The following is a 24,079-nucleotide window of genomic DNA, read 5'->3' on the forward strand; positions in this document are numbered from 1 at the left end:
GAATTTTCTAATCTAGGGAAATTTCACTGCAGGAATTTCCACTGGTTTTAGCAACATTTGGAACCTTATTGAAGACAAGATTGTTGCAAGTGCAGCTGTTTTTTAGTACTGTGACCATTAAACTTGCTCAGGCCAATGGTATTAAATACTGGCAGCCACAAAAGTGCTAGCAATAAGAAAAAGCAGTTTGGATGGTGCAAACTCAGGTAGCCTCCGAAAGCTGCAGAGACCAAGTGTCTCCCATTGTGTCTGTAAATTAAGCCTTTAAAAGTTGTAGTTACTGTTTTTTTAAGAAGGTATGTGAAGCTGCTGTGTTATTTTCTTAAGGAACTGGAGTATACTCTGCTATCATTTCTTCATGCTTAGAGATGTTAAAGCATCTGAGAAATGAACCCAGGAAGATCATACATAAAGTTCTAGAGACCATTCTGCATATAAAAAGTATCTAGAGGTAAAATTCTAACCCGGTTGGTGTTGTGGTAATTTTAGCATCTGCTATATCAAAGAAAGAACCGCAGTGATCTGTTTTCCTGAAAAAGAAAATTGATACTGCATCTCTTTGAAAGAGTTGTAGGCTTTTTTAATGCTGTTCTTGAATGTGGAGCAAGAGATACCGAAAATACTTCATTAGCTTTATTTAAATTATATGCTATAATAAAAAAATTTAAGATTATAACATCAAACAATATAGCTAGTAAGAATTAAAACTGCTTATGCACGTGCACTATAATTCCTTCTTTAATTATTGGTCCCTACCCTCTTTCACTGGATGCAGAATGAACAATGCTGAATTAAGCACAGATATCTAATACTGCTTGCTCTCTATTCATTGCCAACTCATTGCTTCCCTGTGTGCTTACATTAATTTCCTTTAACAGCACTCCCATGAGCTGCAGGCTTGCTTTTACTTCTGAAGCACCAAGATTAAAGAAAAGATACTAATCAGTGTCTGACAGGACTTCATTTCTCGATCTTATGCATTATGAAATACTCAAGAATATTTATGGTATATTGCCTGTTGACTTAATTTTCAGTAGTAAGCTACTCTAAATGAGACCCCAGCATCTTAAGTTTGGCATTGTGAAAACACATCCCTCAACACCTTCACAAAATCAGATTCACGCGATGTGGCACACAGCATCACACAGAAATTTTTGATAAAGAAAATACCTTACAATTTCTTTAGAGTTCTGTGAAGAATACTCAGCAGCTTCAGAGATCCTGCTCTTCCTCCCCCCCCCCTTCTAATTTTCCTAGAAGTGACATAAGGATTACATAGAAAATAAATTATTTTATTGCACAGCTCTGCTCCAAAGTAGAAAAATCTATTCTGTGCACTAAAAAAAGGCATGGCTCGGCATGCCTATGAGGGTGAGGTGGGAACTCTGTAGTTAACTTCAGGTTGTAATGCATAAAAGGGATGAACTGAAGTTGTGCAGGCAATGTATACTGTGTGCTGGATTTTGCAATTTCAGTATGACTGCATGTAATGTAAATAATTTTCTTAATGAGAAAAGAAAAAGATCAAAGCTAAAAGAGGCCTTGCCTTCTTAACCAGACAGTTGTTTTATTGTTTTTTTACACCTGTTAGTACTACATTTCTCCCCCAGCTCTTTCTTTTCTTCTTGTACATACATGCACAAATTGCAGGCTAGACCATCACCTCTTGGTCCAAGATTTGACACACCTTTCATACGCTGGAAGAAAAATTATAAGGAGAATGAAAAGGCTAATACATGGTTTAAAGGAGAGCCCAAAGGGCTAGGGTAAGAGACTTGCCCTTAGGTGGGGAAGGTGCCAAGGGCAGACTGTCCACAGCACTCCTGGGGCCTGCAGCCTGTACAGTGCAGCAGCTGCCCTTGCACTCCATCAGGTCTTTCACATACAGGCCTTTCAGCAGTCAGCATCCACAAAGGCATCTGAAAGATCTTTAGCTAAGGGGAGGACAACCCCCTCCCAAGGCCGTAGATCATTAGAAAATTCACGTTGTAAGGAGGTCTCCAGCCCAACCTCCTGCTCACAGCAGGGCCAGCTGCGCGGTCAGACCAGGTTGCTCAGGGCTGCGTCCACTCGGGTGCGGGAGACCTCCAAGGAAACCCTTCCACCGCCCGGCTGTCCTCGGCGTGAAAAAGCTTCTCCCTACACCCAGCCCGAAGCTCTCATTCCAGCTCGGGCCCGTCGCCCCGCAGCGCGGCGAAGAGCCTGGCTGCGTCTTCTCAGCCACCTCCCCTGGCGGGAGTGCGGGGGGGCCGCTGTCAGCCCCCCATCGCCATCTCTTCCCCAGGCTGAGCCGGCCTCGTCCCTCAGCCGCCCCGCACGGGAGGGGTGCTCCAGCCCGGGGACCCCCCTGAGCTCCCTCCGCTGTGCGTGAATCCCTTTCCCGCGCGGGGGGCCCGGCCGGAGGCAGCACCTACGCGGGGCTCTGAGGAGCGCTGGGCCGAGAGGGGCAACCGCGTCCCTCCGGCTGCCGCCGCGCTCCCCGCCCGCACAGCCCGCGGTGCCGCCGCCCTCCTTCGCAGCCTGGTAAGAGCTCACTCCGCCTGACAGCGGCGGACCGCGAGCCTGCGCGGAAACACCGCTGCGACAGGCGCTGCGGGACAGCGGCACCTCACACCCGCGCGGCCGGCGCCGCGCCCGGCGAGGGGCGAGGCGGCGCCTGCGGTGCGCCGCGCCGCTCGCCCAGGGCCCTTGCCCGCCAGCCGCGCTCCGAGGCTGCCGTCCTTCCGATGCTGGTGTCCACGCTGCAGCAGCGGTCCCGAAGCCCACCCCGACACTCGGCTACAGCTGCCGGCCGGGCCTGGCCAGACCCTCGGCAGTCGTGAGGGGCAGCGGCCGTTAGAGGTGGCCCAGGAAGGGGGGGCGGGGGCGAAGCTCCCGCTCTGGCGATTGACGGCCGCCGCAGCCAATGGCGGCGGGGCGGGGCGGGCAGGCGGCGGGCAGGCGGCGGGGGGCTCGGCTGAGGAGGGGCGGGGCGGGGCGCGGGGGCGGGGCGCGGGGGCGGGCGGGGCGCGGATTGGCCGGGGGGCGGGGCCGGCGGGGGTTTCTCCCGGGCTGGGCTGACGGCTGCGGTTGGGGAATTTCGATTTCGTATGTGAGCGCGAGCGGCGGCCGTTTGGGCGGCAGGTACCGGCGGGAGCGGGAGGGGGAGAGCGAGTCCCGGGGGGAGCGCGGCCCGGAGCGCGGCCTCCCGCCGGCGATGGGGGGCGGTGGGGAGGAGGGCAGCCGCCGCGCTGCGGGGAGGGGGGCGGGCGGCCGCCCTGCGCCTAGAGGCCGGTTTGCCCCGGCTCCGCCGGCGTTTTCCTCCGCTCCGTCCGCCGCGGGCGGGGCCGGGCCGGGCCGGGCGCTCGTCCTCCGGGCAGAGCTGCCCCTTCCCTCCCTCCCGGCGTCGAGCGGCTGCTGGGCGGGCGGGAGGCCGGCCGGCCGGTCGGTCGGGGGCTGTCAGAGCCGGGGCCGGCCGTGGGAGGAGCGGGGACGGCAGGGGGCGGCAGCGGCTCCGAGGAAGCGTGTCCGGTGGGGCGGCCGCGGCGGGGGAGATCCCCCTGCCTGCCGCAGCCCCTCCGCGCGGTGGGGCCTCTTCCCAGCTCCTCGGGCGGGCAGGAGTCTCTGAGCGGGGCCGGCTTCTCCCTCGCTCCCTTCCTCCCTCCCTCCCTCCTTTCCCCGGCGGTCTGGGCGCTGGCCGCAGCGTGCGGAGCCGCTCCTCACCGCTCGGTTTCAAATCTCCCACGGGGGGCTGCCGCCGCCGGCACTGCCCGCGGCCTCCGGCCGTCCGCCAGCCCGCCCCGGCGGCGGGCGGCACGTCTGGGCGGCCCGGCCGGGGCTGGGGGTGCTGCCGCGGCGGTCTGCTGCGCTTTTGGGTCTCCCGCCTCCTGGTGTGAGGCAAGAAGAGAGAGGGGCGGTTTTCCCCGAAAGTCTGTCCTCATCCCTGTCGGTTACTCTCCCGCGCCCGCCGTACGAATACTGCGCGAGGAGAGGAGATTTTTAATTTTTTTTCTTCTTTTTTTCCTCCTAGAGTGCCACTCCCAGTTCCGATAACTTCATCTGTTTGCATGTTGGGCTGTTTCTTTCTTTCAGCTGTGAGCAGCTGCAGCAAAATGAGCTAAACAGGACCGGGCGCTGAAGCTGTTTGTCAATAATTAGGTAGGGGATGAAATTGAGGAAGGCTGTACGTGCCTAACTTCCTTTCTCCTCAGGGTTAGAATGAACATCAGTGTAGAATCCTATTGTATGTTCTTTATCTGCTATTTTAAAACAAAGTAGTCTGCCTTTCAAGATGTGATGACCCAGCCTCTGTGTAACTATTCTGCACAGAGCTCTTTAAAAAAATTGAGATATTATTTATAAATTTAAGTCCAGAGTTCTTTTCCTATTATTGTTCTTTTGCAAGGCTTTGATTACAGTACTGTGAAGTCTGAATACTCTCAAAAGAGCTATTAACACTCTGGTAATGTTTTTAGTGCAGTATTTTTCCACAGGTGAAGAGCCCACTGAGTTGAAGTTAATCCCTTTTGATGTTAATAGTATTGTGCGTGCATGTGTATGGCTAGAATGGACTTAGAGGAGGTTACTCTATGAATGATTGCTGATTGACATGAAGGGAGTTGGTTTGAGGGTTTGTCATCTGAATGATTATGATTTCCAGAAAGAGCTTCTGAAATAAATCACTGCCAAGGAACAAGTAATAGCCAACTAGGGAGTAAACTTAGGTTAAGGTGCTTTGATACCGATAATGACTAGCAAACTGTTCAATTAGGATGTTTTTTCTGATTGTAAAGCTGTCTAAGATCCATTTTTAATTAAAACCATGTGATTATAGCTTTTTCATTGACATAGAGTGCTTTGCTTAGCTTTACTGCCTCATTTTCCTGTCTGCTAGCATGGATGCTTCTGGAGTGTTAGTGAAATGCAGCAAGCACATAGTTCTGCAAAACTTAGTCTTCAGCAAATTCTCATAAACTTGCATATTTCCAGACCTAGAGAGTTTGAAATGGCAAACTACTTTTTATACAGGAACTATCTAAAAAATAAAGCAGCATCCTTTGGCGTGATGTTTTTAAGTTTCAAACAGCAGATAAATTTGATCCCTAAGCTGCAGAACCAATCGGTTATAGAACAGACCCAGTTCAGAACCAGTTTCATGGCATCCTGGGTTATGCAGCAGCGGCCCTGAAAGGGTATTCAGCCCCAGCGTACTGCTTCAGCTGCTACTCTCCTCCCTTCCAACAGGTTTCCATTTCTGCTTGCCATGGTGTTTTCTATCTGGTGTTAACCTCCATGGTAGGAAGTTGAGCTGCTTTCTCTTGCTTAAATTGCAGCGGTCTGCTGAGTTTGTTTCCCTTTGGGCTTCGTATATGACCTTCCTTTCCACGTTTCCATAGGTTATGGTTCTCCACGTTTATATCAACAATTTGTACCCGTGGCAGATGATCTTCCATTGTAGCAATGTCATTTAGAGTGGTCTAGACAAGACTTTCAGAAATATGCATATTCTGTGTGCACACATGTTGAAATTGGAGTAGAGGGAGAGTTCAAACTTCTTAACAGCCAGGGCCATGTGGAATGGACTTCCAGGATTCATTCCTCTGGAAATATACCTTTTGTTCCTCTTCTGATTTGATAAGCCTCCAACGATTGCAGTCAATTCATACTAGGTTTCTGATTTTATTACTGCTTTTTGATATAACTTAAAAAGTAGGAGCAAACAAAGGCAGCTCTCTGAAGCCAGTCTGACTTGTTGATGTCTGTTAATGGGGTTTCAGTAACAACACTAAATAGCTCTCATTTAGAGAGGGTAACCTGAAGAATAATTGTATTACTTATTGTATTCAGTATGATCTGAATCATTTAGCGAGTGTGCATATAGGCAAAATATGCATTTTTTATGTGGCCAGCTCCTGAGTCATACATTTCAGGGTGAAGAAAGTGGGTTGTAAGTGGAGAATGGAAAAGTGTTCTGGGAAGTAAAGACATTTAAAGGAAGTATTGTGGGTTGTGATTAATAATAATTTGAACATAAGTTCTCTAAGTTATTGTTCAAAAAATGAGACTAGGTATATAAACAACATATATGACAAGGTAATAAAATCTTTCTTTAGTTGGTGCTTACGGGATTCCGTTTTGACTTCTGCATTTGCTTTTGGCGTTAAACTTTAGAAAATTGATAGTAATAACCTGAAAGAATTTAAAAAGTTACAAGAACTGGGAAGCATGTTTCAGTACAAAAGATTGAGCTATTTAAGGATTAAAAAGGGAGGGAACAACATAAAATGGTGATAGATGTACTTGTAATGTGGACGAGAGCAGATAATAGTGGATAAGAAGGGATTCAGTGGCAGGAAAAGAATCTAAATGGCTTACATTTCTAATAATTATGTCTGTAGTATACAGCATTACTCTAATTATTGAAAGAGCCAAAGTTTTCTACATTTTAGCTTACAATGTGTAAATTTCAGTAGGGTAAAAATGATTTTTACCAGAGGTTGTAGTGTATAGTGTATTTGCCGTTAGCTATTTTTAAAGCAAGATTGAATGCTTTCCTGAGAAAGATGTACTAATTCAAATGGCGGTTTCATTCTGAAACTGATATTAAGTTGGGGGGGAGCAAGAAGAGGGAAGGTAGGCTTTATTCCTCGTTGCAGACAAAATGAACCCAAGAAAAGCAGTGTTGGAAAACTCTTCATTGTATACTCACACAATGGTTGGACACAAGAAGGGGAATGGGAGCAAGGAAAGGGGATGTGGGAGTGTGTAATTGTTATAACCTGGGTTATACAAAAGTCAAACTGCATTGTAAGGGGTTGTTTCTGGCCTTCTAAATTAAAAGAAAAGACTCCTCTTGACTTTAAGAGTGTTAGATTTATAATAAACTGCCACACTTCCTTTTTTTTTTTTTTTTGAGATAAAATCAAAGTGCAGGTTAAATGATTGTGTATTTTTCTTTTCCTGTTTGGAAGGGTGTTCACATTTTAAAAATATATTTCTCATTTAAGAACAGTTCAATTTCACTTACCTGGTTTTCTAATTCACTTGGTTGGTGGGATGATTTTTGGTGTAATTTGACTCCAAATTTAACTTTCTCTTATAGGTAAAGAAGATATCGTGCTGTTATCCAGTTGTCATAGTTGATTGTATTCTACTAATCTTCAAGGCTTGTATTGGAGTTAGAGGTAACTTGTGGTTTTTTTTTTAATATCAGAAAATTCATTGTTGGAATTAATAGGTAAAGTTCTGTGTTCTGTTTCAACTTCTCAAATACTTTTGCTGTTGATGTGAGAAATTTACATGGTTTAAGTTGTCAGTTTTGTGATCTTATACAGGGAAGAATGTATTAATGGAACAGTAAAAATCTTTACTTTTAGCAAGTCTTAAATTCTTAATTAAAAAGTTTGTGATATAAACTCTTCTGTGGTAATTTTACTAGTGACTTATTTCCTCCATAGACTTCACCTTGTCTTTGAGTACTTTGTAAAGATTTGCAGTCTTACGTGAAGGCCATATCAACAGAATATTGATGAATTACTACTGGCTAATCAAAAAATAGCCATTCTGTTTGGCTAGTGAAATGAGAAAAGTATGTTCTGTGTATGGTATGAGATTATAGACCTGCATGTAATGCAGGTGGGACAGCTCAGCAAGAATACATGCTTGTTTATTTTAACAGACTTGGGGGGGGGGGGGGGGGGGAATGTTTGCTTCCGTTGCAGTAGTGTCTGATGTTTTAGTGGCACTGTGCAAACACTGTGTTATAGCAACTCTATAAGTGCTGCTACCTGCCCAGCAAAATGTATAGGCATTGCTGACAATAATGCTGAACAGCATTCTCTAATTTCAGTTTACATCTCGTGGCTTGGTTTCTCCATTTTATATTCATGTAGTTCCTTACATCTGACATACTACCTTGAAAGTAGAAACAATCAGAAGAAATCTATGGACTTGATATGTAAACTTCAAACCCCAACAAAACAAAACACAAGTCCAGTTTCCCTTCTCAAGTAATTCTCTTTACCTTCTTGCCTTCTACACTCCTGTACCCTGGGTTTTTTCCTAGTTCTGGAGAAAAGCTAGGGCTGGGTCTTTTCTCATTCTTATGAAAGTAGAGGACTCAATTATAGGTAATGTTTATGACATCTCATAAATGAGAATTTCAGATGTCTACCCTTTGCTCTGCACATCACAACTTTCTTTGATGGTGGCATGATGTTTCATGACTGGACTCAAGTATGAGATGCTCTGAAGGCTGGACTTCTGTTAAGTTGGCCTCTTTTATAAATACTGATTGGCTGGCTCTGAAGCAGGTAGTAGTGTTTTGTTGTGGTTTTTTGTTTGTTTGGGGTTTTGTTTGTTTGTTTGGGTTTTTCCTGGTGGCATAAGGTACCATTGCCATTCATCTATGTAGTGCTTTTACTGATAGTAGCTTGGCTCTTCAGAGACCTTGTTGTGAAGGAGCATTGCAGGAGGATCCTCTCTTTAAAACTGGAGACTTCTTTGTTGGTGTCTAGGAGGTTAACTGAGTGTTTTACTTGATATTATATCTACCATGGTGCTCATATTTGTCTGTGTCTTGGTTTCTCCTCCCTGGATTTTCTCTTTTAACTTGCCTTGCTGCTACTAAGTGATACAGCCTGTGTGCTCTGTAAGGTCATTGTTAGAAGACTTTGGCACTGAGTATTAAAATAGGGTTAGCTAAGGACAGTTTAAAGGGAACTATATAGTGTCCTGGTGCTCTAGGTTTGAATCTTCCCTTTTGCTTCTAACATTGTCTGTGCGGTTTTCTGTTTGCAGAGCAGTAGTTCTGGAGAAATGTTCTGTAGGAAAAGATGTTCAGTTACCAGAAAATAAAAATAGACTCTAAAAAAGAAGTGTGGACTCTCTGAAAGATCAGTTTCATCTTAAATTGCTTGCACTGATGACAAAGCAGAGTTTAACCAAATATTTATTGTTGAAATTGCTCTGTAATTAGTAGTGTTGTACAGCTAAATGTAACACCAGATTTTACTGTAAATTACTGCTATCCCATTACTGTGGCTTGAGAAGTATAGACTATAACTGTGGTATTCTTTTTAGTGGCCTGGATAAGAATTTGACTACAACATTTTAAGAACATAGTTTTTGTATTTTTAATAACGTTCTTCAGTATCTATTTAAACTGCATGATGTGATCTCTTACCACAATGGAAAATTAGAACAGCTTTTTCTAATTTGAAATGCTCAGTTATCCCGTATATGGGATTTAAAATCTATATTCTTATTGCAAGTTTTTGAATTGGTAATAGGCAGACCTTTAAATTCTGATAGACTCAGCATGTATCCTACTTCTGAAAATCAAACCAAAATTAAAATCTGATGATAAAAATACACACTTGGGTTTCACATTTGTGGAAACATTTTTATTGCTTCCAGTTACTCACAAAAGCAAGGATTCATTAATAAAATGTTTCAGAATATACTGAGTATGCCCTGCAAACTTCTTTCAGTTTGACTATTTCAATTTTGAATCTGAAAGTTCTTGTTCAATTTCCAAATATGGTGTTTTGTACTTAGTTCATTTACAAATAGTGTCTATAATTTGCTGCTTCCTTGGTTGAAAGAAGCTGGTTTATGCCTTGTTTGGCTTCCTCATTTTGAAGTTGTACTTAAATGCTGTACTTAAATAATGCTGTAACTGCTGTTGTTCCATCATCAATCAATTAAAGAAATGTGGCAAAAGAGTAAGCCTGTGTATCATTAATCTTTTCTTAGAGGACCTGATCCTTTTTTCTTGTATGGCTTTTTGGATACTTCTGGTAGGATATTGCAATATTGGACCATGAATCTGAAGCAAATCTAATGTCTGGAGGAAAAGGGTGGAGGAGAACCCACAATCAAAACCCAAAGAATGTCGTAGTGTAACCTTCATACTGAAGTCCATGTTTGGTCTTAAGGCTGCTTTGTCCCCTCTGTAGGCAACACTTTTGTATTGCAGTAATCTTTGGCAAGAGGTTAGCTACATAATGGCCAGAGGCGGCTGCTCAGATCAAGCCTGGGATTGCTACATATCAATGCTACTACTCCTTCTTTACAAGTCCCAATTGCAAGCGATTTTAGTATTAAACCTGTTTTGGACCTCTAATTATTTCACGTTAATTAACTTAAGCTGTTGGATTCTTGGGCTCACTTTCACAGTGTGCTTTATCTACTCTTTGTGTGCTTGAGGATGTGTCTTGTAGAAAGCAGTTAATGTTTAATGACATCTGTGCACTTGCAGATTTATTTATTTTTCCTTCCTTGCTGGCCCTTGAGTACAATATTTGCTTACAACACGAGACCATTGTAACTTTTTCCGAATACACTGAAATATTTTCATTTCAGAAGGGTAAGACACATTTCTGAAGACTGAAATCCATATTCTCAGTCTTTATCTCTTAATTCCATTCAGTAGAAAAGGTAAAACACATAGCATATTAAAACAGTACTTTTTTTTTTTTCCACAGTTGAATTTAGTCCCAGTGTCATTTCAGAAAGTAAGGATGCTATTTAAGTTCCATGGGATAACTGCAGAAGAGAATAATGACACAGTAGACACCAAATATTTGAGGTATTGGGGGAAGAAAAAGTTTACACTATTACCAGCATTGTTCTTTTACTGTAGCAGAAATGAAACTATATAAGTGAATTTGGGAATACTTCAATCCTGTGTTTGTAGGTGAGAAAATGCTTAGAGGAAAGGTGCCTTCTCCATAGAAATGCTCTGTAAAATGACTTGTATTGACAGAGAGCTGTGAGTTTAAAAAACTCATCTAAAACCAAAGAACACAGTAGTGAACGACGATGTTCTGACTTGGGGAGAGTACTAGTGTGATATATTCAAATAATCAAGTTTTAGGAAACCATATATAAGAAATTTAACTGGATATTTCTGCTTTTTGAAGACCTGAGGGGGCTGAAGACAGAAACTTCCTTTACTGCTGCCCCCCCATACATACCCATGCACACTTGTTTTAGCAAATTTAGTAAAAGATGCATAACCCTACATTTTACTTTCCTCCTTAGACCATTACAAGCTCAATAATCCTGACGGAATATTTGCAGTCTTAACCAGAAACTAGGTATTAAATGTGAGATAGTTCTTGCTGGAGGAAAAGTTTGTGCAATTTTAGCTCTGATATGAAAGGTTGATGCTAGAAGCTGCATTACTTCTTGTCTCCATTACGTATTATGTATGTTTCTTGTATCTCAGAAAGCATAACGAAGCCTTATAAAATTACCCATACATTAGCTGAAGTATATTTTACTGTGCTGACTTGTTCAAAAGTCTAAATAATTTAACTCTGTGTCTTGAGGAATCATGAGACTTTTGAAGTACTGGGCTAAGAATTAAGTGTTTTATTTACTGCCTGCAAATGGACTTCTAAAAGACAATATGAAAAACACAAAACATGCTCTCGATATGCTGGGAGCAGATTCACTTCAGCCATTTTTTGCTTTTATAAAAATGCAGCTTCTTTCATTTTTCAGACCTTTTGTTCAGTTTTCTCTGATTTTTTTAATAATTTTTTTTTTTTAGTCTCTTAACTTGCATTCCAAGGCTATACCTACTGTGAAGATGATTGGTTTACCATAAAATTCCCCAGCCGTTGGTGCTGTTTTAGGGTATATCATATGCCTTGGATAAAGGGCAAGATGTATGCCATACATAGCAGCATTAAAACTTTGGAGTGGGACCAGATGAAAGCAATTTTTATTGGCTGAACTGTTTAGTCACTGTCATGAGCCCTGATTTTCTGGCTTGAAACATCTTGTATTCATAAACTGTTAAATGATGTAGGAAGATTAATTTGCCTGGTGAAGTGGGTTTTTTTGTTTGTTTGTTTTCTCCTTTTAAAAACCAAACCAAAAAAGCTAGTATGTTGCAGTTTAGATGTCAAGCTTATTGAAGTTAAAATCAACCTGCTGCTTTCTTGTACTGCTGAATGATCTTTGCTTGCTTTGCAAAGGATATTCACTAAAAATCCATGGATCCTTTCTGTTCAAAAGCTTATAAGGGTGAGCTTAAAAACAAGTCAGTTTTTCTTTAACTTTTTTGGTTAAATATTTTAAGACTCTAAGTAGTGACATGGAAGAAACTTTTCTTCAAGTGTTAGAATTTGAAAACTAAGTGGGCTTTTATGTTGTATTGTTCCTAAGGTTAACAACAGTATATGATGCTGGCTAGAAGGAGCATTATATAAGCAGTTAAATTAACTGTACAAGACACAACATGATTTTATATTCTGTGAATGTTTTCAGACCTTTGGTTATGTCAAGAAGGTGAAAGCATAGACATTTATTTTGGAAGAATGCAGTTTTCCTCTGGCTGATTCTTTTTGGTGGTTTTGGTGGCGTTTTCTTTTTTCCTTCCTTCCCGAAGCTTTGTTTCAGATAACTCAGGCAGTGTGTCCATAGGTGTGTCTTAGTCAACTGATCATGTAGGTAGCAACTCAAATTAAAGGAAAATAAAAGCTCGGGTTCTCAGAGATCCTATTCAATGTAACTTTACTTGTTGCTTGAAAAAACCCCAAACAACCCAACAAACAAAACCAAAACTAGCTTCCTCCAGGGCTATGGATAGGCTAGGACAGTAGAGTTAAGTGATGGTTAGTGCTGTTCCTGGCTATAGGTTTCTAGGAGACATTGTTCTTGACAAATGCTTTTAAATTTTGAGGTGTTGGGAAGTTTTTGGTGAAAACTCAGAAAAATTGTAGAGGAAAAATTTGTCATTTAGGTGTGGGGCAAACAACTTTCCCACAGTTCAGAGTGAACGAGGACCTAACAAAAACAAGTTGATTAAGCTATTATAAGTCTTCCGTATTGTCTATTTCATGGGTCACCATTAGGAGAGATGGTTAACTAATACTTTTATTTAAGAACTTAAAGGTAGGCTTGTTGATGTGAAAATGGTGTTGATAAAGTTCTTATAGAAGATACAGGAAATTTTATAAAGTTTGGGGGTTTGGTTTTTTTTGTTGTTGTTTACTTCACATGTTTATGTTGGAGGTGAATTCTTTGCTATGACCATACTCCTCCAATATTGCACTGTGCTTTTGATCCAACTACCACTATAGAGCTGAAATTGCTGTATTTTCAGCAATGATAAAAATCAAAGCAGGACGGAAGTACTTGGATTTTGCGTATTAGAATTTGTATTACATAGTATATGAAGAAGTTATCCTTGTTCTTGTAATAGGGAAAATGCTTTAAGTTTTAAGCATCAGGAGCTGGTGCGAGACAGTATTATAAAATACATCGATGTCTTTATGGGATTTGTTGGTTGCTTCTAACCTTAGTAAAGACATATGTCTTTTTTTTAGGAATCCATTGTATTTTGCCTGAGTGGTATTTTCTTTTGGTCTACCTTCTGTTTGTTACTGGATGCTGTTCTCTCTTAAATTTGAATCTATTTTTAATTAAATTTTGCAGTTTTCTCTCCTTTTAAGGTAACTTTTTAGTGGAAAAACTTTTTTATTTAATTTTAGTAAAGATAGGTGATTTTTAATATGTAATTAGTTGAGTTGAAACTTAGTGGTGCAGCAGGCATATAGAGCTTCTTTTAGAAGGATATCCTGCTTTATCAACCCTTTTGAATTACACTTGTGTTAGGTAGTACTTATGTGTTGCCCATGGTTTCTGCAGCTTGTTAAATTTTGCTTGTTCTTCCCTCACCCTCATTTTTTTAGTATCAAATGGAACAAAGACAATCCCGCTTTTTGGGGGAAACAAAGTGTTGTTTGGGGTTTTTTTTTGTTTGTTTGTTTTCATGGGTATGGAGTTTTTAATTTCTCTTAGAGAAGAGCAGCTTCTGCTGGCTAGCTTCAGGTTCTGCCTCCCACCAACATGTTGGAGCCAGTCGATTACCTTTAAGTCTGTTGCTGCTGTGTGTGTGGGGGGAATCATGGGACAGCGTTGTGTTGTGATGGCATTGGTCTGCTGTCAGATGACACTAATTCTTGAAAATACCGCATCCTGATTTGAGGAAGAGGGCTCCTAAATACTTAGCATTGCAATGGTGGTTCATGGCAAATATGACTCTCAGATTGGTGTAGTTTTGTTACACAAATGCAAAAATGTCACATTTTGTGCAATTAAGTCTTTTTTTCCCAGATGTGTTCAGGTATAGTATTATTCTTTGATAGTTCAAGAATGTAACTGATATTTGAATAATTGTGTGGAAATTCTCTTCTTGAAGTTTCTTAGTATTGTAGAGGCTTGAGTAACTTTCTCACATGACAGAACAATGTTTGATTTCTATACAGAAACAAAATTGGAAGGCTGTGCAGTGTATACTTCTTTTATAAAATGAAAGAGAAACAAAATCATAAAATAGCAACTTTGACATATGTCAGAACAAAGCTTCATGAGTTTTAAGTATTGTTATTAGAACAGCAAGATTCTGCTGTAATGGGAATTCCACCTGTACCATTTTTCTGATAGTTTGTTTGCTATTTTTAGGGTATTAGCATTTATCTTTTTTAATGGAAGACAAACCATGTTTTGCCATCAGATTTTTGCAAACTTAATATTATAATTATTTCTACTTTTCAGTAGCATAAAGTAAAATTACAGAAATTTGTTTTCTTTAAACATATTTTTGTAGAGCATTTTTAGTCTGTAATGGTATGTGAACTATGATGGCATGGAGGGAAAATGTACCACTGTGTAGGAGTAAATTGGAGCTTGACACACTTGAGACATTTCTGACTATGATTCATTATTTCTTTGTCTGGTTTGGTGAGCTTAGAGAGAGGAGAGTGTGACTTTTGTACCTTTGATCGTATGTATCTTGTATGTGCAAACATTTGAACAGCAAATTTGGCCACTAACTGGATTGTAATTTTTTTCTTCAATACTAAATTTGAGCTTATTAAAGTAGCGATATCAGTGGGCAACTCTGTGTCCATGCATCATTCAAGGACAGTACTCTTGAACTATTGCTCCTGTCATGAGACCTTTAAAACAAGAAGGTAGTTACAGAGATGCCTTTAAAGTAGGAGTCTGAGTATCTGTAGTCTGTATGGAGGTTGCGTTAAGCAACTGCTGTTGGGCTTCCATTTGCAGTAGTAGATGTACTATTTTGAGTATGATTTCTTTTCCCTCTATTTCGGTTTATCCTCTTAAAGGCATGGTTCCCGGTGTTTTCTCTCCCCTTCATCCTTTCAGCTTCAAGCCCTTTGTAACCTTCTCCTCCCCACTTCATTTTCTTCTGTTCTCTTTTCTTTTTTTTTTTGTTTCCCCCTTGAATTAACTCTAAAGTAAACATTACTGTTGTTTACGAAGTCCCGTACTACTGAAGAATTGAAGACAGCCTTTGCTCTGCTAATCATTCCTAAAGAAACATTTGTAATGAGTTGAGAGGGGTCTGATGGTGATATGCTGCAAAGGTATGCAAAACTTTTTGTCTCTGCTGTGAGCAGTAAAATGTTACCTGATACACAGCTGGGATTTTTAAATGCTACACTACTTTAATATGGAAGGCTTCTTGTTGCTTTAATATGAAGGTGATCACATTCTGGGCTTTAGCTGAAATTGAAGCAGCCACTTCAGAATTCTTTGTTTAAAAATAGGCAACATAACCATTGCTGCAAATGAGGTAATCTAATATAGACCTTACATCAACATGATTACAATATAAAGGCTCTTTTTCTACTGCAAAATCAAACTAAGCTGAATATGCTCCCATGCAGCACTTCTAACCTTTCGTTCTGAAAACAGTTGTTGCTCCTTTGACCCTGCTAGACTAAGGAAGATGCCTTGTTATCTTTTGAGGTGTACCTTCCTTTGTGTGAAAAACTGTTCAATTTACTGACCTGTCTCTATGCTTGAAAAGCACTGCCATAGGCTACACTTACTTTTCAAGAGTATGCAGTCTTTCACATGACAAAACTGTCTTTGATGCTGATACCCTGAAGGGCTGGTAATTCTGCACAGGTATAAAATATTCTGCAAGAGTTTTGCCAGCAATTCAGTGCTTTTCAGCCATGAGAGCATGTGTACTATATTCAGTTTTCCAGCTTGAACCACTGACTTGGTTGTAGTTACTTTTTTGAACAATTTGTATGCTTTGTTGTTTTGCTGCTATTCTTCAAAACATATTTGCAAATTTTAGTGTAGAAGTTTTGAGCAGAAAGATCAAACTCTTCTTTAAATTCTTGGCTGGCTGCTGCACAGGGAGATGTGATAGAAAGAGAAAAGTCATTAGTGCACGTGGAGTGCATATGTGCAAACTCCTGGGCTTTGACTTCCACTAGCTTTCCATTCCTGATTGCTGTGCTGAAGAGGGCATAACTTGGGGTGAGAAGTGAGAGAAAAGCAGGAATCTCAAGTTGCGTGATTTTTTTTTTTCTGGTTTTTTTTTTTTTTTTTTTTTGGTGGGATTTTGTTCACAAGTCACCTATGTTTTTTGTTCTGCAGCCTTTTGTACCCTGTTAGGATAAGCTGTATTTATTCTACCTCATGCTAGTCTTTTTCTTCTTAGAGCTAGTAGGACTTGTGGCTGTTTGTCTAACATCATAGTGCAAATGGTGATATTCAGAGGTCTGACTAGCAGCTAGTTCTTAAATAGCATGAAGCAGAAAAAGTGAGAAGAGACTTGCAGTCTGATGTAGTGCAATGACTCTGCATTATTGTGGTTTTGTGCTCACGAGATTTTTGAGTCCACATAGCAATGTATGATCAGTAAGATGCTGCTTTGTTTCCTGTGGATGGTTTTGTTTCCTCTTATGTAGGGAATTTTGACTTAAACATTTAACTCTGTCTGTAAAGCTAAAATATTTCTAAAACATCTTCACTCACTGTTGTTGCTGTTGACTAAAGAAAGTATAAGAAACACAGGAGTGTTAATTAGCAGAACCAATCTCTTCTGATTATGATAGACTGTCACTTCCTACAATAATATATTTTTAAACTGTGTGACTTCTCAGTTAAAAAAGTTCTTGCATCAAAATGGTTATAGTGACTTTCTAAAAACACTACCAGCAGTTTGCACAAGAGAGGGTGTTGACATATAGCAGTTGATAGGCAGGCAGAAGGTACCTTTTTGGGAGGGATTTATTGTAGTGAAAAGTATGATGCTTTTACCCCCAAAATGCAAAGACGAATGCATTAAGAGATTTCTTAATGTTTTCTAATGATTTTATTTTTGGTGGTCTTATGACTATTGTATCTATGTAGTTCTGTAGCTTACATAAGCATTAAGAGACTAGAGTGTTATTAAATATGAGGTATCTCCTGACCTTTCAGAAAAGGTTGAGATGCCATTATGAGAGTTCTAAATTGGATCTGCTGAGTTCTTGTAATAAGATGCCTAAGACCCTTCACTTTTTTCTCTTCCCCATAGAGTCTTAAGAGTATTGTAACTTGATTTATACTTTTGTTTTCTCTTCTTCCAAGTTAAGAAACTTAATTAAGCAGCTTAAGCTCTACACAGGCTGCAAATAAACTTCCCTGATGTATTTTATGGTAGGTACCTCTAACATACCCTACTGAACTTGGTATATTCTTCAAAAGAAAAAATATATGGAAGTTAGTATACTCAGTTCCCTGGGTGGGACCAAAGTGCTTTATATATTGTCTATATGTGAAGATGTGTCTGTGTCTAAACTATCATTACAGCTTTGAAACTGTCCATTAGTGCTTAGATCAGAAATAGATGGACTACCCAGCTGTGAGTAAAGGTAACCTTTTGATTCAGGAGATGACACTTCTGTTTCCATATGCAGTGGTTGTGCTCTCTGCTTCCAGTCTAAGAGGTGACTGTGCTCGATAAAGTAAACTGCAACAAATTCTGTGCACTTGTGACAGGGGTACAGAAATGATTCCATGAGTTAACTGTAGTCTGAGGAATTGCTGCTGCCGAAATTCCAGGATGACTGTCTAAAGCTTTGTTTTCTCAGATTTGTCAGCTGCAACAGTTGAGGTACATTGATAATCAGTGTGAACTAACTCAGTTTGAATACTTGCAAAGCCATGGTGAATATTTGACCAAAATTATCAAACTAGCAATTCAGGAGACAGATTTATTTTTTTTTTTTTTTTAAATCTACATTCTCTCTGCATTATCAGTTCAAGTACCTGCAGGAGGCAGAGCTTTGCAGCTCTCTGTGCTTTTATAATCAGCTAATTGTCCACGTGTTTCTGAGTGCAGATCCTTTGGGTTTGCAAATTAGTTTGCATTCTGAGTGTAATGATGGTGGATGGGGAGGGAAGAAACCCAGAGTGCAGAACTCATGATGAGAGTCCTGCAAGCTGAATAAACTGAATCTAGAGATTCCATCTCTCTAATATCAGCTGAAATTGGCTTATGTTGCTGGATTTGCTTCTGCTAACTTCTTTCAAAAACTTTCTAATGAATGTAGTAGTAGTGTGGTAAAAGCAGGACATGAGCAGTAGAATTTTTAGGTAATAATTGGTTTTTCATGTATTTGAAATATTGCTCTACTCACATTCTTTTTCCTTTTGCCTCCCTTCATGCTCTGATGCTCCACTATGCAATATTCAGTAATAGTTGGAAGTAGTAATATGGGAATACTGAAATACTAGCCTCTCTTAGCTAGTGGTGACAGATATGTTGTTGACCTTCTTGTAATCCTCAGAATTCATTTCAGGTTTACCTGAAAGCGTCAGGACTTAAATATTTAAAACTGAGTTCTAATGGAAGAACTCGTGAAGCGTAGTGTTCTATGACTTTGACTTGCTTTCCTTGATAACAATGTCAGCTTTCTTCCTGTCACAATGTATTGGCTTTGTGTGGCAAGGTTTTTGGTAGTGGGGGGGGCGGGGGAGATTACAGGGGTGGCTTCTGTAAGAAGCTGCTGGAAGCTTCCCCTGTGTCCGACAGAGCCAATACCAGCTGGCTCTAAGACGGACCCACTGCTGGCCAAGGCTGAGCCCATCAGCGATAGTGGTAGCTCCTCTGTGATAACATATTTAAGAAGGAAAAAGAGTTGCTGGGAGACAGAAACGGCAGCCGGAGAGAGGAGTGAGAACATGTGAGGGAAACAATCCTGCAGACTCCCAGGTCAGTGCAGAAGGAGGGGGAGGAGATGCTCCAGGCACCAGAGCAGAGATTCCCCTGCAGCCCGTGGTGAAGACCATGGTGAGGCAGGTTGTTCCCCTGCAGCCCATGGAGGTCCACGGTGGAGCAGATATCCACCTGCAGCCCGTGGAGGACCCCACGCCGGAGCAGGTGGGTTCCCAAAGCAGGCTGTGACCCCATGGGTACCCCGCACTGGGAGCAGGCTCCTGGCAGGACCTGCGGATCTGAGGAGAGAGGAGCCCACAGAGCAGGTTTTCTGGCAGGACTTGTGACCCCGTGGGGGACCCACACTGGAGCAGTGTGCTCCTGAAGGACTGCACACCGTGGAAGGGACCCACACTGGAGCAGTTTGTGAAGAACTGCAGCCCGTGGGAAGGACCCACGTTGGAGAAGTTCGTGGAGGACTGTCTCCCGTGGGAGGGACCTCACGCTGGAGCAGGGGAAGAGTGTGATGAGTCCTGCCCCTGAGGAGAATGAAGTGGCAGAAATAATGTGTGATGGACTGACTGTAAACCCCATTCCCCGTCCCCCTGTGCCACTGTGGGGGGGGGTTGGTAGAGAATCCGGTAGTGAAGTTGTGCCCGGGAAGAAGGGAGGGGTGGAGGGAAGGTGTTCTGAGATTTGGTTTTATTTCTCATTACCCTACTCTGGTTGATTGGTAATAAATGGATTTAGTTTTCCTCAAGTTGAGTCTGTTTTGCCCGTGACGGTAATTGGTGAGTGATCTCTCCTGTCCTTATCTCGGCCCATGAGCCTTTTGTTATATTTTCTCTCCCCTGTCCAGCTGAGGAGGGGGGAGTGATAGAAGGCTTTGGTGGGCATGTGACGTCCAGCCAGGGTCAACCTACCACACACAAATAAATGTTTCTGTGCTGTCAGTACCTCTTCCATTATCCCCTAAATACAGGGGGGATGCAGAACCATCCAAATATCACAAGGTAAGTATGTGTTTTGGCTGGTAAGTGCTGACTGTAAGGCTAGTAAGCCAAATAGAATAGGTTACTTTTGGGTATTGTACTGGGTTCATACTAGACACTCTTAACTAATCTGGATTTCTTTCCTGCCAGACTGGTTTTGTGAGTCCTGTAGAAATGAAGTATTATTGAGACCTCTGGACCACTCCTAAATTTGGCTAAAATTGGCCATTGAACTTAAACATTCCTAGAGAAGGATAACAAACAGATGAACAGGCAGTATGATTACACAGGTCTTATTTCTGCAGGAAGTCAGGCCAACAATTGTAATGTTTCAAACAGTGTTCTTGTTCAAAATAGTCTTTGTTATCATATTCCTAACACATCTGATGATGGTTGGTATCTCTTGGTCTCTGTTCGGTTAGATTAGTAGCTGCTTTGAGGTATGGATTCTAGTTTCATTTTTGTGAAGTACTTGGCATCTGTCATAGGAGAACATAAAGGCATTCTTGTCTTAACTTTATTTTTTTTTTGTTTTCTCCTGCTTCCCTTGAAGAACATGATTAGTCATTTTATTTGTGTCAGGAGTTACAGAATTGTTGAGGTTGGAAGGGACGACTGGATATTGCCCAGTCCAACCACTTCTCCTGCTCAATGCAGGGTCACAGAACCTTGTCCGGTCAGGTTTGAATACTTCCGAGAATGGAGACTCCACAACTTCTTTGGGCAACTTGTTCCAGTGTTTGATGACCCCCAGAGTAAAAAAAGATATTATTTTCCCCCTCCCCTTATGTTTAAGTAGAATTTCCCGCATTTTGATTTGTCCTCACTGCCTCATCATTTAACTAGGTACTACTGTGTAGAGCCTGGCTCTGTTTTCTTTACTACCGCCATCAGGTATTTATACACTGTGATAAGATCCCCTGACTCCAGGTCTTCTCCTTCCCAGACTAAACAATCCCAGCTTTCTCAGCCTCTCCTCATATGGCAGGTGCTGTAAGTCTTTAACCATCTTTGCTGGACTTGCTCTAGTATGTCCTCAGCTCTCTCATACTGGGGAGCCTAAAACTGAATGAACCTGGAAACCATAATATGCAGCAGGGACATGGTGCCAGGCAACAGTCTACTATGAATCCATAGGCATCTGTTAGATATGGGAGAGGGTTCTACTAGTTTGTCTTGTAATGCTCCATCATGTATGGTCTGTGTACGTTTGGCCAGTAATTACCTTGGCACTCCTTATAAGAACATAGAGTTCATATTCAGTGCTGAAGACCAGCTTCCAGGCCTGTATAAGGTATTTCAGATGGTGGTAATAGGGTAGGAGAGGATTAGTCAAAAGAGGATCAATACAGAGAATGATTTACTTTGAAGTATGTATGTATATGTATACATAAAAAGTTTGCCTAGCTTGTGATTTATAAACTAATGGTTAAAACTAGGATGTTACATGCTTTAGCTTCTAAAGCAAAGGCAAGAGATTTCTTCTGTTTTGTTTCATTTTGATCTTTATTTGTATAGGTATGTCTTGAGGAGATGTCAGATGGGGCTTGAACTCTCTATGTGAGGCACAGTAATTAGACTTACAGCAGTTGTGGAAATCTTACAACTGGGAGACAGAAGTTAATGTTTCAAATTTCAGTTGAGAATTCTGATTTACTTTAGTAGGCTTTTTCCCCTCTGAAATCTTCTACCCTTTTGCCTGCTTTTTGCTTCAAGAATGATTAATACTTCTGGTAAAACTGAGTATTTGTAGATTGCCTTTTGCTGTCAGGCAAATCTTGCTGTTACACAAACTCACTCTGTGTGTTGTTGACTTTTGTTCCAAAACCCATGTCAACTGTTTTGCTGTATCATCTGTAAGCTTTTAAGTTCACTCAGCTGAATATATCTTATTTAGCAACTGAAATCTCTGACAGCCTGTTATGAGTAAAAGGTCTTATTTCCTCCTTTTTTGTAAGTAGGAAAAGATGTTAACTAGCAGAAGGATGTTGCAAGTTAGGGAAAATACAGTCATGATTGTTACCTTAGTAACACTTAAGTCATTTGCTGGGCATCTTTCAGTATGTGGACAACTTTTCTCTGTTAGATGTAAATGCCAACTGATTCTACTTCTTTGGAAGCCTTTTTATGAAAGTAAGAATTTTCTTAAATGCATTAAGATTATTTCTGATGCAGGGTTTTAACATAGTTATTAATACCTCCTTCACATTTGTTCAACAGGATCTTTTAAATTTACTTTTAGCTATGCTTAGTTTTTCCTTAATGACAACTCTGAAATCCTAGCCTTGGTTTGCCTAGTATTTTACTAGTATCACTCATATGGCATTATACTAAATTAATTACTAGAACATCGCCATGCTATAGTAATGAAGCAAACGGAGTGCCTCAGCACTGTAAATGCTGGTTTTTATTTGATTCCCTGACCTGTGTATTTTGCTTTTCTACTTACTATCTTTCTGTTGCCTTTTTAAGCATCAGAAGCTATCAATCAACCTGTATGTGTCCTGTTTCTTAATTAAAGTGTCTGGCAATAGAAAGTTTGTAGCAAACTTCCCTCCTCCTGATTTTAACCAAGGGCATGCCATGACTCAAGTACAAAACCCATAGTCCTTCACAGGTATTCCTTTACTGTTTCAGACCAGGAGAGAACCTACTAGTAGACCACACGGTATAGTGGGCCTGGCAACAACTGAGGCCATATTCACCAGATAAATCTAACCTTCCAACATGTTTTGAAGTGTTTCATGAGTAATGGGAGATGGAGACTCTGTGTGAAATTCCAAAACTTGTCCTGGTGGTTGTCATCTGAGTTGTTTAAGAAAATATGAAATATGCTTGATCAAATGAAGCTGAGTATTCCAGGGAGAGAATTAACTGAGCTTCTTTTAAATGTGAAAGCTGTGCCATTTCTTCTTTTCTGACCTTAAGCACATGGGAAAGAAGATAGTTTCCAGCAAAGGGAAAAGGAAATTGTCTCATATTTATTAAATCCTTTTCCTATCAGGAAGTATGCATCAGGATTATATGCTTGGCAAGCAAGAGTACATATTTTGGCACATCTCTCTTTGTAACTTTTAACAGCCTGCCAGCATTGCAGGCAACACTAGCAGCAGTCTGTGTCCCAGACAGTTTTGATTATAAATCCCAGTGCCTGCAGCAGGGGAGAAAGTACCCATCCCCATGGAGCTATTTGGTCTCCTTGGCTCCTTTTCCTTCCCTAGTGCACTGGGGAAAGAGAGGTTAAGAGATAGATGGAGAAGGCAAGTAGATGGTCATGTTGGTTAGTAACTCCTTCTGAATCCTAGTTAAATATCCTGTGAATATTGCCTAAATTTGAGGATGTGCCAGGCTTGTTGTGATGGAACCAATGGTCTGCAATCTAATTGTATCTGAAAGTTCTTCTATAAACCATTGTTTGAGAGCAGCAGCCCCCAGAATTACAAATGGCATTGCCCACACAGGCATTCCCGCAATTTTGTATGCAGACTTTTCTTGCTTATCAAATGCAAAGTTGATAGTTATTTCCAATTTTTGAATATATGGCTAAATCTTGTAAAGTTCATCTGGTGCCAAACATAGTGTCATGAACTTCAGTCCTCAGTCAGTGATCAGATCTGTATTGATAACTGTGCCGTTTGATGTGACAGTGGCTTCTCCATTTGCATAAGAACAGGGGCAAAAATAGTTGAGCACAGTTCTTTTCTCTTAAGACTTTGCGTGATAGTGATGACCATGCTATTAAAATAGCTTAGATATTTTAATTGAAGTAAAACTTCTAAAGTGTGAAGAGAGGCAAATGAAGAGAGTAGATGCACTTGTATGGGAAAGATTCTGAGGGAAAGACTGGATGCTCAGTATCCTTTGGTTTTCAAGAAGAGTTTAGTACCTATTTTAATGCATGGATTTTTTAGAAACTCCAAATTGTTAATATAAATAGTCTAATAAGGCTTAATAAGGTAGCTAAAGTGTTACATTAACAGAGTTTGAGTATTTTATGTAAACTTGTTCTTCTAAATCATTTGAATAGAATGCAGTTCTGAAATTTTATGGGAACATTCCATCTACAAATACATTTTATCATCATTCTGTTGAATAGATATGAAAAGTACCAAATCACATA

At 41.0% G+C, this 24,079-nt stretch overlaps 1 protein-coding gene across 27 annotated transcripts in view; it reads left to right on the forward strand.

Annotated features, from left to right (window-relative positions):
* Nucleotides 1-3,026: 3,026 nt before the first annotated feature.
* The window catches only part of EPB41L2 (erythrocyte membrane protein band 4.1 like 2), a 120,366-nt gene continuing 99,313 nt past the window's right edge, over nucleotides 3,027-24,079 (forward strand). For 11 of the 27 annotated variants that reach the window (XM_069787327.1, XM_069787333.1, XM_069787335.1 and 8 more), the window contains exons 1-3: nucleotides 3,039-3,123; nucleotides 4,010-4,137; nucleotides 7,082-7,163. The gene's annotated coding sequence lies outside the window, so the exon portion shown is untranslated. Of the gene's footprint in view, nucleotides 3,124-4,009; nucleotides 4,138-7,081; nucleotides 7,164-24,079 lie in introns of those variants that run through there. The other 16 variants (XM_069787343.1, XM_069787349.1, XM_069787341.1 and 13 more) reach the window with 5 other exon arrangements.

Source organism: Haliaeetus albicilla, chromosome 7 (genome assembly GCF_947461875.1).
Source record: "Haliaeetus albicilla chromosome 7, bHalAlb1.1, whole genome shotgun sequence".
Classification (NCBI taxonomy): domain Eukaryota; kingdom Metazoa; phylum Chordata; class Aves; order Accipitriformes; family Accipitridae; genus Haliaeetus; species Haliaeetus albicilla.